Genomic DNA, 18,759 nt, shown 5'->3' with positions numbered 1-18,759 from the left:
GCAGCATCAACTTGCTGCAGATGGTGTCACTGTGCATCGGTCAACTATACTTTGCACAAGGAGAAGCTGTATGGGAGAGTGATGCGAAAGAAGCTGTTTCTGCAAGCACGCCACAAACAGAGTCGGCTGAGGTATGCAAAAGCACATTTGGAGAAGCCAATTTCTTTTTGGAAGAAGGTCCTGTGGACTGATGAAACCAAGATTGAGTTGTTTGGTCATACAAAAAGGCGTTATGCATGGCGGCAAAAAAACACAGCATTCCAAGAAAAACACTTGCTACCCACAGTAAAATTTGGTGGAGGTTCCATCATGCTTTGGGGCTGTGTGGCCAATGCCGGCACCGGGAATCTTGTTAAAGTTGAGGGACGCATGGATTCCACTCAGTATCAGCAGATTCTTGACAATAATGTTCAAGAATCAGTGATAAAGTTGAAGATACGCAGGGGATGGATCTTTCAGCAAGACAATGATCCAAAACACTGCTCCAAATCTACTCATGCATTCATGCAGAGGAATAATTACAATGTTCTGGAATGGCCATCCCAGTCCCCAGACCTGAATATCATTGAACATCTGTGGGATCATTTGAAGAGGGCTGTCCATGCTCGGCGACCATCAAACTTTACTGAACCTGAATTGTTTTGTAAAGAGGAATGGTCAAAAATATCTTCATCCAGGATCCAGGAACTCATTAAAAGCTACAGGAAGCGACTAGAGGCTGTTATTTTTGCAAAAGGAGGATCTACTAAATATTAATGTCACTTTTCTGGTGAGGAGCCCATACTTATGCACCTGTCAAATTTTGTTTGAATGCAGATTGCACATTTTCTGTTAGTACAATAAACCTCATTTCAAGGCAGAAACATTACTGTGTCCAACAGTTATTACATATATCAAACTGAAATAGCTGTTGCAAAAACACCAATTTTTATAAAACATTAAGCTTAAGATTAATAGGGGTGCCCAAACTTTTTCATATAACTGTATCTACTCCACAGATATAGAAATATCTCTTCATGCCGTCATCGCTTTTCTATAATCTTTTGCTGACATTTCATTTTATAAACTAAATGGCAATAAACCTTAAAAATTATATGGTGACCTTTCCGCTTGTGATCAATACAAGATTGCCAATTTTGCCAATGTACAAATGACAATTTACATTGATTTATTTATTTACATCTTGTCACAACAACCGTGAGTTTATTGGGTCACAGCTGTTTTATTTACCGTATTTTTCGGACTATAAGACGCACCGGGCCATAAGACGCACCCCAAATTTTAGGGTGGAAAATAGGAAAAAAATTTTTTTTTTTATAAGATGGGGTCCATCTTATAGTCTGAATAGGTATCTTACCTGGGGGGGCGGTGGAGCTGGAGTCACAGAAGGCAGGGTCGTTCAGGAAGCCAGCGGAAGTGGAGGCATGCTGGTACCTGGTGGCTGGGGGCCTGGCGCTGGGGGCTTGGTTCCCTGGTACCTGGGGGCCTGGTGCCCTGGTATCTGGGTTGCTGGGGGCCTGGTGCTGGTGCCTGGTGCTGGGGGCCAGGGTGCTGGTGGCCTGGTACCTGGGGTGCTGGTGGACTGGTGCCTAGTACCTGGGGTGCTGGTGGCCTGGTACCTGGGGTGTGGCCATTTTACTGTAGAGCACAGCTTCAGGAACATGGCCGCGGCCACCGGAAGCCGCTCACTCTGCTCTGCAAACTTCGCTCACAGAAATACACCAGCCCCGGTACCCGGCCAGGCCCAGCCCCCAGCCAAATACCGGCCCGCCTCACCTCTTCTACCGCCGCTGCCCTGCGATCCCGCTCCACCACCACCGGTAAGTTGTGTTCGGACCATAAGACGCACCCCCCATTTTCCTCCCAAATTTGGGGGGAAAAAAGTGAGTCTTATGGTCCGAAAAATACGGTATACCATAACATTTATACAGCAGTGATCAAAAATATACCCTTATCTGGGTGTATGATACTTTAATATATAATCATATTTTATACAAAACAATAAAAGTTACATTTTATTCACAAACTTTATTCCCCTCCTCTCCTCTTTTCCTTATTAATGTATAGTCTTATAGGGGTGTACACTAATGTGAATAAATGTCCGATGAGATTTGACAATAAACTTATTGCAAATTTGAGACATCGTCACATTGGGCACACTATGGCAACCACACTTCATTTTCCACACCACCTCTACTTTAACAAATCCTACCTCTTGTATATGATCTGACTCCCTCTCATGCACCTATCTCTTCCTTCCCCTCTTTCACCCTTCCACCATTACCTCTTTATTGAGGATACGTCTGAAAAAGTTTTGTAAACCTTCTATAAGATACTGAATTCCCATTTTCACCATGAAAGTGTTCTCACTACCAATATCCATTCAAGAGTCATGGTTCATCAGGACTGGTCCCTGTGGTCCCCCCCCCTAGTGGTCCCTATTATTATGCTGTAATGTCCTATCCCTATCTTCTCCGCATCTCTACCCCTCCTATTATTTCCACTTTTTCACATGCTGGATGTTTTCATCACTCACTTTTATGGTAACTTTCATCTATAATTTGTCTATACATTTTCTGTTCATTGTTTGAATATTTTTCTTTGTTTATAAAAATCAATAAAAACTTATTGGAGAAAGAAGCGCCCCAAGATAACGTTTCCCTAATCCATCCTAAATATCTATGTGATGGAGGCAGATTAAAATACTCACCAATCACCGTCTTCTCCCTTCCTCTCTTCTCTCCCTCACTGCTCCTATACTCATGTATGCCTGATTCAGCCGAGCATGCATGTGCTTTCCATGGGAGGATAATGGGCCTGTCCCACAAAATTCAGTCAATTCAGATGATTTTCCTTTAATGTGAATGGGCACTAAAGAGCTGGACCACATGACCGCTATGGGGCCCATGAACAGGAGGAGCCTAGTGCCGAATGCTTATACCGTATATGTACATTATAAGTAGAGATGAGCGGTGTTCGACTAGAACTGTTCGCCAATCTCAAATTCGAGCTGTTTTGGGCGGTGTTCGAGTTGTTCGACGAACCCGAACGATTTGCAAAAAATTCGGCTGTTCGAGGTTATGTTCGATAACTGTTCGTGCACCAAAAGCTTGTCCTGCATGTCTGGCGCTATTTAGAGCACCAATCATGCAGGGATTGTCTGCCACTCACTGTAATGCCACAGCCATGGTGGTTGTGGCATTACAGTGATTGCCCAAATCGATGGGAACAGTGCCAACAGTGAAACATGAAAAGCCGGCAATTCATCAGCGGCATACACCGGTACCCGACAATTTAGAACCGAAAGAATAGAGCTTCACACATAGATTAGATAGATAGAAACATGTCAGCCACATATATATGAAGTACAGTGACAGTGTTGCTTACTGTACTTGTCATTTAGTGTAAAGGATTTATCAAAAAAAAATAATAGTGTTTTCATGCACTGTCTCTTTAAAAAAGCCGGCCGGCAATTCAGCATCTGTACCCGACAATTTATAACAGACAGAATAGAGCTTCACACATAGATTAGATAGATAGAAACATGTCAGTCACATATATATGAAGTACAGTGACAGTGTTGATTACTGTACTTGTCATTTAGTGTTAAAATAAAGGATTTATTTAAAAAAAAATTGGCGTGGGGTTCCCCGTAATTTTAGTCTCTAGCGGAGGTTAAGCAGACGGCTGGGGCAGATGTTTGAAGCCTGGGAAGGTGGTAACACCCATGGAGCTTCCCAGGCTACTAATATCAGCCCCCAGCGGAATACCTAGCCTTTACTAGCTATTAAAATGGGGGACCCCCCAAAAAAAATGACGTGGGGTCCCCCCTATTTTAATAGCTAGCAAAGGCTAGGCAGACAGATGGGGGCTGATATTAATAGCCCAGGAAGGGTGCCATGAATATTGGCCCCCTCCCAGGCTAGAAACACCAGCCGTCAGCCGCCCCAGAAATGGCGCATCCATAGGATGCGCCAATTCTGGCACTTAGCCTCGCTCTTCCCACTGCCCTGTAGCGGTGGCAGTGGGGTAATAGGGCTGGGGTTGATGTCAGCTTATAATGCCAGCTGACATCAAGCCCAGGTTAGTAATGGAGAGGCGTCTATAAGACACCCCCATTACTAACCCCATAGTCAAAGTTAAAAGAAAACACAAACACCCAGAATAAAGTCCTTTAATTGAAATAAAGACACAATCCTTTATTGTTCTAAATTAAACCATACTTACCACCACGCCCATTCCAGCTGAAGCCAACGATCTCCTGCAATAAAAGTAAAATAATAAAGCAACCTCATCCTTACCTTTCCATGGTTCCCAGGACAGCTTCAGCTCCGCTACATCGAGATGACAGGCTGGACCGCAGCAGAACGCTGCCACCCAGCCTGTCATCCCGCATACACTGAGAAGCGCAGGCATGCTTGTGCTCCTCAGTGTCTCGCTGTGACGGCATAAAGATGAGCCGACAATGAACTCGGCTCACCTCATGCACGTCACTGACAGTGTGGGAGAATTCTCCTGCACTCAGCGCTTCAGCGTGAGAATTTTCCCACGCTGTCAGTGAAGTGCATGAGGTGAGCCGAGTTCATTGGACATGAATGAGCTCACCTCATGCACGTCACTGACAGCGTGGGAAAATTCTCACGCTGAAGCGCTGAGTGCAGGAGAATTTTCCCACGCTGTCAGTGACGTGCATGAGGTGAGCTCATTCATGTCCATTGAACTCAGCTGACCTCATGTACGTCACTGACAGCGTGGGAGAATTCTCACGCTGAAGCGGTGAGTGCAGGAGAATTCTTCCACGCTGTCAGTGACGTACATGAGGTGAGCTGAGTTCATTGGACATGACCTCGGCTCATCTGGATGCCGTCACAGCGAGACACTGAGGAGCGCAAGCATGCCTGTGCTTCTCAGTGTCTGCGGGATGACAGGCTGGATGGCAGCGTTCTGCTGCGGTCCAGCCTGTCATCTCGATGTAGCAGAGCTGAAGCTGTCTGGGAACCATGGAAAGGTAAGGATGAGGTTGCTTTATTATTTTACTTTTATTGCAGGAGATCGTTGGCTTCAGCTGGAATGGGCGTGACGGTAAGTATGGTTTAATTTAGAACAATAAAGAATTGTGTGTTTATTTCAATTAAAGGACTTTTTTCTGATTGTTGTGTTTTTTTTAAATACTTTACTAGAAATTCATAGTGGTCATGTCTAATATTGGCGTGACCCCATGAATTTCGGGCTTAGGGCCAGCTGATAATGCCAAGCTGGCCCTAACCCCTTTATTACCCAGTGAGCCACCGCACCAGGGCCCTGGATGAGTTGGGTACAGCGCCAGAAGATGGCGCTTCTATGAACGCGCCATTTTCCGGGGTGGCTGCAGACTGCAATTTGCAGCTGGGGGGACCCAGAAAGCTTGGGCCTCCCTGCGCTGCAGATTCCAGCCCCCAGCTGCCTAGTTGTACCTGGCTGGACACAAAAATAGGGCGAAGCCCCATGTATTTTTTTTTTTAATTATTTAAATCAGTGTTTAAATTTGGCGCCAAAATCGCTGACTGGTCGTGGCCAGCAACCGCGACCAATCAGCAAAGCGGTGTTGAAATTTGGCGACTATATCACTGATTGGTCACGGCCGGTGGTCGCGACTAATCAGCAGAGCGGGGTTTAAATTTTGCGCCAATAATGCTGATAGGTTGTGGTCGCGACCAATCAGCAAAGCGGTGTTTAAATTTGGCGCCAATAATGGTGATTGGTCACGACCTCGACCATTCAGCAGAGCGGTGTTTAAATTTGGCGGCAACAATGTTGATTAGTCGCGGCCGGCGGTCGCGACCAATCAGCAGAGCGGGGTTTAAATTTGGCGCCAATAATGCTGATTGGTCGCAATCGCCGGCCGCGACCAATCAGCAGAGCGGTGTTTAAATTTGGCGTCAAAATCGCTGATTGGTCGCGGAAGTCAACTGTGACCAATCAGCAGAGCGGGGTTTAAATTTGGCGCCAATACTGCTGATTGGTCGCGGCCGGCAACTGTGACCAATCAGCCGAGCAGGGTTTAAATTTGGCGCCAATACTATTGATTGGTCGCGGACGGCGACCGCGATCAATCAGCCGAGCAGGGTTTAAATTTGGCGCCAATAATGCTGATTAGTCGCGGATGCCGGCGCCAATCTCGCTGATTGGTCGCGGTTGGAATCCGCGACCAATCAGCAGAGCGTTGTTTAAATTTGGCGCCAATCTCACTGATTGGACGCGTCTGGCATCCGCGACCAATCAGCAGAGCGTTGTTTAAATTTGGCGCCAAGCTCGCTGATTGGTCGCGGCCGCTATTTAAATGTGGCGCCCAAATCGGTGATTGGTCGCGGGCAGCGTCCGCGACCAATCAGCAGAGCGGTTTTTAACTTTAGCGCCAAGATCACTGATTGGTCGCGTGCGGAGAGCGCGACCAATCAGCTAATCGTATTGGTGAGGACCGGGGAGCGCCGCTGCCTGGTCGGATACTTCCGTTGCGAGAAGCCGGGAGATGAGCGACTGCTCGCAGCAGAAGTATCCCGACCCGCAGCGCCGCTCCCCGGTCCTCCCTTGACACCCCAGCCGCTGATGTCCCCACAGTATCCGCATGGTGTTACAAAGATCCGGACATTTGATTTAAAAATCGCTGATTGGTCGCTGGCGCTGCCCGCGACCAATTACCGATTTGGGCGCCAAATTTAAATATCGGCCGCAACCAATCACCAATCTTGGCTCCACATTTAAACACCGCTGTGCTGATTGGTCGCCGACGCTGGGCGCGACCAATCACGATTTTGGCGCCACATTTAAATAGCGTCCGCGACCAATCAGTACAGCGGTGTTTAAATGTGGAGCCAAGATGGGTGATTGGTCGCGGAGGATATTTAAATTTGGCGCCCAAATCGGTGATGGGTCGCGGCTGATATTTAAATTTGGCGCCCAAATCGGTGATTGGTCGCGGGCAGCGCCAGCGACCAATCAGCGATTTTTAACACAAATGTCCGGACCTTTGTAACACCATGCGGATACTGTGGGGACATCAGCGGCTAGGGTGTGAAGGGAGGACCGGGGAGCGGCGCTGCGGGTCGGGATACTTCTGCTGCGAGCGCCCGCTCATGTCCCGGGTTTTCGCAGCGGAAGAATCTGCACAGGCAGCGCCGCTGACATCCATGCGGCTAGAGTGTTAAGGGAGGACCGGGGAGCGGCGCTGACATCCAATTGGTCGCGGCCGCTATTTAAATGTGCTGCACAAATCGGTGATTGGTCGCCGTCTTGACCGCGACCAATCACTGATCTTGCCACCAAAGTTAAACACTACTGTGCTGATTGGTCGCGGACGCTGCCCGCGACCAATCACAGATTTGTGCGCCAAATTTAAATATCGGCCGCGACCAATCACCGATCTTGGATCCACATTTAAACAACGCTGTGCTGATTGGTCGCGGCCGATATTTAAATGTGGCGCCCAAATCGGTGATTGGTCGTGGTCTTGGCGCGGAGAATTTTCCCACGCTGTCAGTGACGTGCATGAGGTGAGCTGAGTTCATTGGACATGACCTCGGCTCATCTGGATGCCGTCACAGAGAGACACTGAGGAGCGGAAGCATTCCTGCACTTCTCAGTGTCTGCGGGATGACAGGCTGGATGGCAGCGTTCTGCTGCACTCCAGCCTGTCATCTCGATGTAGCAGAGCTGAAGCTGTCGTGGGAACCATGGAAAGGTAAGGATGAGGTTGCTTTATTATTTTTCTTTTATTGCAGGAGATCGTTGGCTTCAGCTGGAATGGGCGTGATGGTAAGTAGAGTTTAATTTAGAACAATAAAGAATTGTGTGTTTATTTCAATTAAAGGACTTTATTCTGGGTGTTTGTGGTTTTTTTTTTAACTTTGACTATGGGGTTAGTAATGGAGGTGTCTTATAGACGCCTCTCCATTACTAACCTAGGCTTGATGTCAGCTGGCATTATAAGCTGACATCAACCCCAGCCCTATTACCCCCTGCCACCGCACCAGGGCAGCGTGGAAGAGCGAGGCTAAGTGCCAGAGTTGGCGCATCCTATGGATGCGCCATTTCTGGGGCGGCTGACGGCTGGTGTTTCTAGCCTGGGAGGGGGCCAATATTCATGGCACCCTTCCTGGGCTATTAATATCAGCCCCCAGCTGTCTGCCTAGCCTTTGCTAGCTATTAAAATAGGGGGGACCCCACATCATTTTTTTTGGGGGGGTCCCCCATTTAAATAGCTAGTAAAGGCTAGGTATTCAGCTGGGGGCTGATATTAGTGGCCTGGGAAGCTCCATGGGTATTACTCCCTTCCCAGGCTTCAAACATCTGCCCCAGCCGTCTGCTTAACCTCCGCTAGAGCCTAAAATTATGGGGACCCCCACGCCAATTTTTTTTTAAATAAATCCTTTATTTTAACACTAAATGACAAGTACAGTAATCAACACTGTCACTGTACTTCTTATATATGTGACTGACATGTTTCTATCTATCTAATCTATGTGTGATGCTCTATCTTTCTGTTCTAAATTGTCGGGTACAGATGCTGAATTGCCGGCCGGCTTTTTTAAAGAGACGGTGCATGAAAACACTATTATTTTTTTAAATAAATCCTTTACACTAAATGACAAGTACAGTAAGCAACACTGTCACTGTACTTCATATATATGTGATTGACATGTTTCTATCTATCTAATCTATGTGTGAGGCTCTATTCCTTCTTGTCTAAATTGTCGGGTACCGGTGTATGCCGCTGCTGAATTGCCAGCCGGCTTTTTTAAAGAGAGCGTCTTCTGAGCAGTTTGTCAGCTTTTGGACACCTTTGAAGGTGTTTTCTATGTGTTTCTATGTGTTTTTGTTTGCCTGCCATTGGTTTTAACGGTGTTCGACGAACTGAAGTGAACCCGAACACTACGGGGGTGGCTCAACACTAATTATAAGTTATGATGGCTTATAAGGGGCAAACTCACATGCTCAGCCCACTCCATACCCAGTGGGTGCGGGCTGTTTTACACAGCAGACAGCCACTCGTAATTGCTGCAATTCAAGCTAGCTCTGATTGCAGCTGTTTAACCCCTTAGCTTCCATAGTGACCAGCAATTATGGTAACTAAGCAGCTAGACAGGGGGTCTCTGTGACCACCACTGGGTTGCTTAATGGCCGCCAGGGGCCAATAAGAGGTCCCATTTCGGATCTTTGCTATGGGGTCTGTGGATTTCTATGTACACCCCTCTATGACCTGATAAGAATTATCCTGAGGGTTAAGCAGGTGGACTAACATGTTCTGTGCCCTCCCAGTATTCCTCTCTCTGCATATCATACCATGAGTATCCACCTTAGTACATGCCGTATTTTGAAAAACTTATTTATCTGTTTTCTTTTCTAAAAGTGTTTATTTTACATCAACATGAAACATAAGTATGGAAAATTTCTATTAACTGATTAGCTGCAGTGGTCACACAATGGCCCCTGCGGGAAGGAGAAGCCAAGAGGTCGGCGGGGACACTGACTGCAGCAGTACTGGGGGTCTGAAAGGTAAGTATGAGATTATTATTCCAAGGCATCTGATATTCATAAGATGTATATATATATCTCCTATGCTTTAGACACATATACACACCTTAAGAGTGTTAGATGGTTAATAATAATATAATATAATATTTTTTTCACAATGTCTATTATAATATATAATAATATAACATTTTATAATATGTATATAACAGATTGGACAGTCAGCCATCATGACAGCGCGTTGTTGGTCTCACATGTGATGTCACAGTGACATAGAATGCTGTGAGGTTATACAATCTCTGCACTCGGTGACATCAGCGCCATTTTCAGAGTTGAAGTTTTCGCTGAGACTCTACCTTGGTTTTGGAAGTGCGAGCTAGTTTGTTTCATACATCTAGTGCTTTACTTCTACAGCTTCTTATTGATATTTTGGCACCATAACATCCGTGCCATCAGAGAACTTAGTTCTCATTTTCTATCACTCTACCATCTTAGCCCCGGGAAACTGAACCATGACTTCCAGGGAGCTGCATCAGCTTATTGCTGACAACGAGACTTGGATGAGCCGACCAGAAAATCAGTGTAAGTGAGAGATTATTCCCACCTTATAGGATCTTTTCTGGGAGGAGATTTCCCTGGGGTAAGCGGTTTCTGTACACTCAGTGCATCCTCCACCTTCCCATTCATAGTCCTTGGGGGCTGTGTTAGTCACAGTCTGGTTCCACCCCTGCTCTGTGATGTCTGTAGAGAGGGGATCCACTGAGCAGGTTTATTTAGCCCAAACATTAATCAATTTTTTCTCCTCTCCCTAAACCCCAAAGCAACAGCAGGTTATTTCTCTTTGGTTCAAAAGTGTTTTTTATAAACTTTTGCATATTTATAGTACATTTTGCTTCTTTATAGGTCAGGCTATGATTGTCCATCAATTGAGATCTTCTCAAAGGGATCAGAGAAGACCAATTACTACTGGTGGACACAGAACAGACGCCACTGCTGTCACTGCGAGACGCAGAGAAGCCAGAACTCCTCTCCGGCAAAGAGGACAAGAGAGCAGGGAAAGAAGCCGCTCTCTGCTTAGACCAGTCCCTGCAGAGCCCTCCAGAGAAACATCAGAGAGCAGAAGGGATGACAGTGGATCCTCAGACACCGCCACTGAGTTTGAATTCAGACGGCCATTTCCCGTTCTGCCCAGCCGCAGACTCAGGGAGTCTCCAGCTGCAAGTGGATCTCCTGTACAATTACTGCAGGCAAACCGTCTGTTCAACATCATCTTTCAGCAGCAGGGAATGGGAGTGATGACGCCTCCGCCACAGATGCGGCCACCATCACCACCTGCACAATATAATCTGCAGGAAAGGCAGCAGACTTGGCGAGCTCAGCAAATTAGGAACCTCCCAACAAGAGCTGTAACATCTCAGGAGGAGTCGTGTGTCATCTGCATGACGGATTATGAGACCGGAGAGGAAGTCACAGTGCTACCATGCAATCATTGTTTCCATCAGGGTTGCATCTCTACCTGGCTCAACTCCAACCTTCGGTGCCCCCTGTGTCGCAAACACTGCTTCCTTCTAAAATTCAGTGGAACATCTTAAATCTTCATGGAAGAAGTTAAGAGTTTGGCAGTGACACTAGAAGAGTCCATCTTGTACGTCAGCCCAGGTAAGAGAGAACATATAGATTACATCTGCATTCATTACAATTGGTAAAAAAAATAATTCACCTTTACTTCTGTTCTGTCTTTTCTTTAGTTTACCATCAGCTTTGGGAAACATCGTACCAGTACTGAGTTCTCAGATGATGATCAATGAAATAGCGGTCTTCTTTCTGTGATATTATTGAGACGCTGAAGAAGAAACTGCTCCTGCACATGACGATTTTCGGATGAACCCCCTTCTCTCTTTTCTGTGAGGAGATTTTGAAGATGCTCTGGAAAGTAGATAGAGAGGAAACCAGGCTCTCCAATATAAGCCGAAAGTTAGAAGTTTATTACAACAATCATCAGCAAACGTCTGTGTGCAATGGGCCAATGTTATATATATATATATATATGATTACATTAAAAAATGTTATACCAATTATACTGATTCCGTGTCTTTCACCTTATTTGCATGGTTTGCATACTGGGAACTCCATAACATTGTGCTCAGAGCAGGTGGATTGATGATAAATGTCTATTCTAAAAAAAAAAAAGCTGTACAAACGTCAAAAAGAATGAACATATGTACTGAAATGTCAAAAGGACTTGCTGTGCATATGATCCGTCTGTTGTCACTTCTTTTAACTTCTTCAGGCTTCAAAAGCTGTGAAGCGGCTAAAAGAAGCGATTGGTCTTTTCTTCTAGAAGCTTCTGCTTGGAAGTCGCCACTATTTTATATATAAACTGATTTTGCAGTGAAACCGCCGCAAAAAAACAAACACAAAGACATCGCAAAAGACACTTCAGGTAAAACTCGATGGACACCCTGGCTGAGGGTCTACTGATCACTGCTTGTAACCCCTTTTTCTCCATAGGGATAGTGTAGTGATAGACGGGTGGGATATAAGTATTAATCTATGTATGTTTTTAGCTCAAGTGGGTGGGAAGTATAATTAGGTAATTGGGAATTAATCGTATATTAGTACTTTGTGCTATTGTTATTAGTGTGCACTGTGTTAGTGTGGTGATTAGTAGTATATGAACTGTAGACTTGTGTGTAATAAATATCCTTTATTCATACACGGTTTTGTCTCAGTTAGAATATAGCAATTAACACAAGTGTCCCAGGTAAGTCACTGCATACCACTTCAACAATAAATATAATCCCACAGCTGCAATATTAAAATCAAATTATAGACACAGAATAGAAATATGCGCAGAAATAAAACATCAGAAATGTATTTGATAATGCTTTGATTTGAGAGTCTTCAGTGGTTGATTCCTTTTAATGGCTAACTGAAAAGATAGTAACAAATTGCAAGCTTTTGAGACTACTCAGGTCTCTTCATCAGGCTAGTATACCACAAAATCTGAAGAGTCACATATTTATTCACAATAAGACACAGAAATAATGCAATAGATGCGACAGGTGACGGAAAGCAGAGTTATTATGGGAGAGATAAACAGTTCTGGCTATAAATATTTTAGCAGTTAATAGATAAGGAGTGTGAAGGTTTTATTGTCCTGTGACTAGGTCCAGTGTTATGATGGCCTCACAAGTCTGAGGGGCACATTCCTTAGTTGATGTAAAATGACATAAATCCATGCGACACATTCATTCCTGCTCTGAAAGTGTTAAAGGTCACCATTAGCTTATATTCTGAGATTTTTCTTTCTCTTTGAGATTTGAAATGACCTTTTAATACTAGTAATTTCATGTCTTTTATGCTATGATAAGGGGAACAAAAATGCTTGGCTACAGGTAGATCTATTCTTTTTTCTTTTATTGTGTGGCGATGATGATTCATTCTTGTCCTAAGTTTTTGCCCTGTCTTCCCTACATAAAGACCCCCAGCTGGACATTTGGTACATATAATTAAGTACACTACGTTAGATGTGATACAGCTGAACGTACCTGGGATCTTATAGTCCTGATGTGAGTTGGGTATCATCATCTTGTCTGTGGTCATTATAAACGGACAGGTTTTACATTTTTTCTGTTTGCAAGGAAAGGTACCTGTAGCTGGAGGAGATGACAGAAAGCTTCTGACAATGATGCTTCTTAGATTTGGGGGCTGCCTGAATCACAGAAGTGGGGGGTCTGGAAATATGGATTGTAATCGGGCATCTTTTTGTAGTAAGGGTTGTAGTTTCCGTGTAGCTCTCCTTAGCGCCTCCAGATTTGAATTGTTGATGACTACTAGAGGCACCCGGTTGCTTTCTTGTTTGGTTTTGTAATGTAGGAGGTGATTCCTTGGTATTCTGGTGGCTCTTGTAATCTGGTTCTCAATTGTTCTTGGATGGTAGCCCTGATTCAAAAAGGTCTGAGACCAAGAAGGTGTTTGTCTCTATCCATAGGGTTGGAACATATCCGATTGTATCTGACGGCTTGTCTGTAAACAATTTAAGGTATGTAGGACGGTCGATTGGTTTCCTGTACAAGGATGTCTCTATTTCATTGTTCTGTAGCTTGATGATGGTGTCCAAAAAGTTAATTTCAGTACAGGAGCAGTTGAGTGTTAGGTTGATGGTGGGATGAAATCGATTAAAGTGTTCATGGAAAGTCTTCAGCTGTTGCTCAGACCCCGTCCAGATGATTAAAATATCGTCAATGAAACGATAGTAGGCCAGAGGCCTGATGGGGCATGAGGACAAAAAGTCACTTTCAAACTTGGCCATGAAAAGATTTGCGTACTGTGGATCCATTTTACTTCCCATCGTTGTACCAGTTTCCTGTAGATATATGTTGTTATCAAATTCAATGTAATTGTGGGTGAGGATGAATTCTGTAAGTTTGACCACAGAATCAGCAACAATTCCTGTATTTTCTATGAAGATTTTGCAGGCCTGATGTGGGATGTTAGAATACAAAGATTCCTCATCCATGGTGGCCAGGATGGATCCTTCTGGTAGAGGACCTATTGCTGCTAGTTTATTCAGTAGGTCTGTTGTGTCCTGAATGTAGCTGGGTGTAATCTTTACCAGTGGTTTAAGAACACACTCTATTCTATTAATTTGATAATGCTAAAATCAATAAAACAACATATAAACATAGCAGGGAAGGGAAACTGTTAACCAATCCACATACAGATGAGCCTAATGCTATTTGAAAATAAGTTATGACTCCATGTGATCACTAATTAAACCATGCAGATATATAACCCCACGTCTAAGGTGCATTGTGCTGGAGAAAAGAAACCTAATAAATCAAGGTTTTCCATGGAGAAGTCTATTGGCATAAAACAGTAAACATGAATCAAATAAAACACAGATTATAGGGACTAGCCCGTCGTAAAGTGCACAGTGCAATGCTTGGAGGCTTTGAATCCCGGTAGTACTGATTTGAAAGGAGTTGTCACTTAGAACTTACTGTTAGTAGGCAGATCTACATGTGGATGCACCCCCGACAACGCCGTTTCGCCAGTGCTTCTTCCAAGGGGCGTTAACTAGGGAGGGGACAGTGTTCCTTATATATACAGCCATTAATCAAAGTTTTTAGCCTTATATCCAATTATTGCCATGGGTGGAAGGCGGCACATGAAGCGTTCCTCAGTAACTCATAGATGTAAATGGTGACTTCAGGATTGTGCGCTTGGAACGCATACGTGGCACGCACACTGTTCCGAGTGCGCAAGGCCGGAAGACACTGAGTGCCATGAATGCGCATGCACACAAGCCCAAGGAAAGGAAGTAAGTAAAGTGTGCGGCAAGAAAATACCGCTAGGTGTACAAAAGACGGGGGAGCCCGGATCGCTATTGGACAGGACTCATATCACATCGTGTGTAAAGCAGGTGGAAAAGGTAATACATAATACATAGTAATCCTAATAAATGCCTGAACCTGGTATATAAGTCAGATGGAATTAGAAGCTACAAGAGAGAGGATGGATGAAATAACCTATTACTAATGACAGCAATGATGTTAGACATAATACCATAAGCACTGTGGGTGAATAAGTGCGGAGCAAGTGCACTAGTGTACTAAGAGATACATAAAAAAGTGAATAATAAAAAGGGTTAACCTGTTACAATAATAATAGCAATAATATTGAACATAAATGTCATAAGCACTAACAATGAATACGTGCAAAATAAGTGCACTGGTGTACCAAAAAATGTGTGGGGGATAATAAATATTCCACAAATTATTAAAAAATATAATAATAAAAAGTGTGCTAAAATATCCCCAAGCAATAATGATAGACAATCAATATAAGTGACATGAACACCTGGGGTCACGTAGAGAAAGGTACAAACAGTACAAAAATATGTATACTGAGTGAATATCCCTGATCAAAAGGGACATGAAATGCATATGGAACATATACTGCATGCCATAGATGTCCATAAGGTGAATTAAACAAATATATTTTGATAGGTAAACAGGTCTATATAATACCCTTAAGAAGAGATGGACAAAGGATAATAGGAGAAACAAAGTTACCCCAAAACAGCAAATGAATCAGGGGGTCATATGAATCTGATATCACTGTAATCATACAGTCATACAGACCAGAAGAATAAATCAGTCTTATCACTTTTACCGCATGGTGAACCGTGCAAAAGAATGTCCAGTATAAAAACAATAGCTGAATTGCTGTTTTTTATTCATTCTGTGTCTGAAAAATCTTAGTAAAAAGCAATCAAAAATTGTTATGTAAACCAAAATGGTACCAAAAAAATCTTCAACTCGTTGTGAAAAATAAGCCCTCATACAGCTCTGTTCGTCAAAAGATAAAGAAATTATAGCTCTCACAATATGGCGACAAAAAAACAACTATTTTTTTATAAACAATCATTTTTACTGCATGACAGCAGCAAAACATAAAAAACTATATAAATCTGGTATCGCTGTAATTGCACTGACCCGTAGATTAATTTATACCGCACGATGAGCGGCGCAAAAATAAAAATAAAAACTGTTCTTGTACTACTGTCTATTTGTTCATTCTACATCCCAAAAATTGGAATATGGCTCGATTCACATTTATCCTGCGCTCTCTGTTGAGCTCTTACATTGGAATTTCTATGTAAATCAGAGAAAACGCAATTCAGACAAGACACGATTCAGACAAAACTCCCAATGGAACCACTCACTATAAAGAGGCAGATGGAGGCACTTTGGACTCTGGTGTCTGTTACAGTGGTGTCACATTATTTTATGCATCTTTTTAGCGCACAAGTGTGGGCGACCACAGTTTTGTGCACGCCAAAAAAGATGGATACCACCGGAATACACGGCAAACAGAGTCCAAAGTGTCTCCATCTGCCTCATTATGATGGATGGTTCCTCTGGGGATTTCGTTTGAATTGCATTTTTGTGAGATTTACTCTGAAACCCTGTTATAAATGCTCAGTGTAGAACACAAGAATGTGAGCCCACCATACTGAAAGTGATCAAAAAATATTTTGTACTCCAAAATGTTACCAAAAAAACCCTAACTTTTCCCACACAAAACCAGCCCCCACTCAGATCTGCCATCTGTCACTGCAAATGTAGAGGGTTCCCATGTTACTAGTAGAACAAAGACTCTGGAAAAGCAACATGGCTCCCACCCCTCAAATAAAATACAGTGAAATATACGCTCCAAAATACCGCCTCCTTCTGAGCCCCACTGTGCCTACATTTTTGGCATTATTGTAGCGGGAAGAGTGCACTTAACATTTTACGGGTTTTCCCCAGAAACACAAACTGGGCACAATGTGTGGGCACTGAGCTGGCATATTTGCAATTCTCCCCCCAAAAAACTATGGCGTGGATGTTACAAAATAGTCACTTGAGCCGTAGATGAATTCATTGAGAGGTCCAAATTCTGCAATGGGGTCACTTGTGGAGGTTTTCTGCTGTTCTGGCACCTTAACGGCTCTGCAAATGTTGCCCGAAAATTATTGTAGCAAAATCTGTGGTTCAAATCCAAATAGCGCTCCTTCCTTCTCAGCCATGACGTGAGGCTAAACAGTAGTTTCTGACAACATATAGAGCATCACCATATTCGGAAGAAATTGCAGAATAAATTTTGGGGTCCAATTTCACCTACTAACCCTCATGGAACTGACACATTTGTAGCTAATAAAAAAAAATTAAATTTTAACAACTAAAATGTGAAATTTCGACATTCCAATGTTATAATATTCTGTGAGGCATCTGTAGGTTCAAAATACTCACTACACCCCTTGATGAATTCCTTAAGCAGTAAAGTTTCCAATATGGGGTCACTTGTGGGGGTTTCTGCTGATCTGACACCTCAGGGGCTCGGCTAATGGCACCCTCAATCTATTCAAACAGAATCTGCATTCTAAAACCCAAGTTGCGCTTCTACTCATCCGATCCCTGCCGTGTGCTCAAACTCTAGTGTACAACCACATATGGTGTATTGCCACATTTGGTAAAAATTGCATAATTTATAGAAGGAGCTAAAGTTTAAAATTCATAGAAGGAGCCCACCGAACCTTCAGGATTTGAAGAGTGTTTGTGTAGAAGAATTGGCCAAAATCACTCCTGAGCAATGTATGCGACTAGTTTCTCCATACGGGAGGCGTCTTAAAGCTGTCATCACCACCAAAGGCTTTTGTATAAAGTATTAAATACATTTCAGGAAGCTTGTTCAATACTTTTTCCCTGTGTCATCTTCATTATTACACATGATTTCATTTATGGACATTTATGGTTTCATTTCTTTGCCTGTGTGGATTGGATGGGTTTTTACTGAAATCTGGTGAGAATTTCATGTCAATAGCACCATTCAAAACATATTTATGTAGAGCATTGGTGAAACGTTCAATACTTATTTCACTTGCTGTATATTTGCAGTTATTGTATTGCTTGGATTGTTAGAAACAGAGCTATATAAGTCAATAAATAGTATTTTGAGAACCCGGCAGAGACATCTTTGTTTTATTAATAAGGATACATTGCATCAATTTGGTGACAACTGCAAAGGCCCCACATTTGTTTCTATAAAGGCACAATATCTGTTCCCATTGGACTGTCGTCTTCTGCATTAGTCTTATGTGGCACCCCAGGGGTCTGGTTTCCACAGTAATGTAATGTTATGTCTGAGAGCAGGTGGGAGGTCCTTTGGTCAGGGATCCTGTGCATGCCACACCTCCTGCCCAGTCTTGGGAGGGGAAGAACTTCCCCTATATAAACCCGGGGCTGAGGCAGGGTTAGGAGTCAAGGAGAGTAGAGACGAGAAACAGTCATAGGAAGAAACAGCAGAAGCTCAGTGGGAGCAATACTACTACGAGTCAGGGGCTGGCAGCTGCAGAGCTCGCCCTGACTGAGAAGCTTTCTTACCGGACCCGGCATTCGAGGCTGTGGGGACTAACTCTTACCCAGCAGCAGAAGCCGACCGGCAGGGGATTTCAGGTCCTCAGGCCCAGAAACCCAAAGGCAAGGTCACACGCGTGGGACCAGCACCGCCATCGTGGAGCGGAAGCCATTAGAAGGCCCCGAGTCACCGGCCATACGGGTGAGCACCACACGGCACACTCAGGGACGTGGGCTACTTATATCCGCTTCTAGCAAGGTAGCCAGAAGAGTACAGTCAGTTTGGGAGGCCTACAACTCCGCCTGGCCAGGGGAGATCCCATCTGCTCAAGGACTGACCAGGCCC

Source organism: Phyllobates terribilis, unplaced genomic scaffold (genome assembly GCF_046119375.1).
Source record: "Phyllobates terribilis strain yellow unplaced genomic scaffold, ASM4611937v1 Scaffold_27__1_contigs__length_16484149, whole genome shotgun sequence".
Classification (NCBI taxonomy): Eukaryota; Metazoa; Chordata; class Amphibia; order Anura; family Dendrobatidae; genus Phyllobates; species Phyllobates terribilis.
This window is presented reverse-complemented; position numbering follows the sequence as displayed.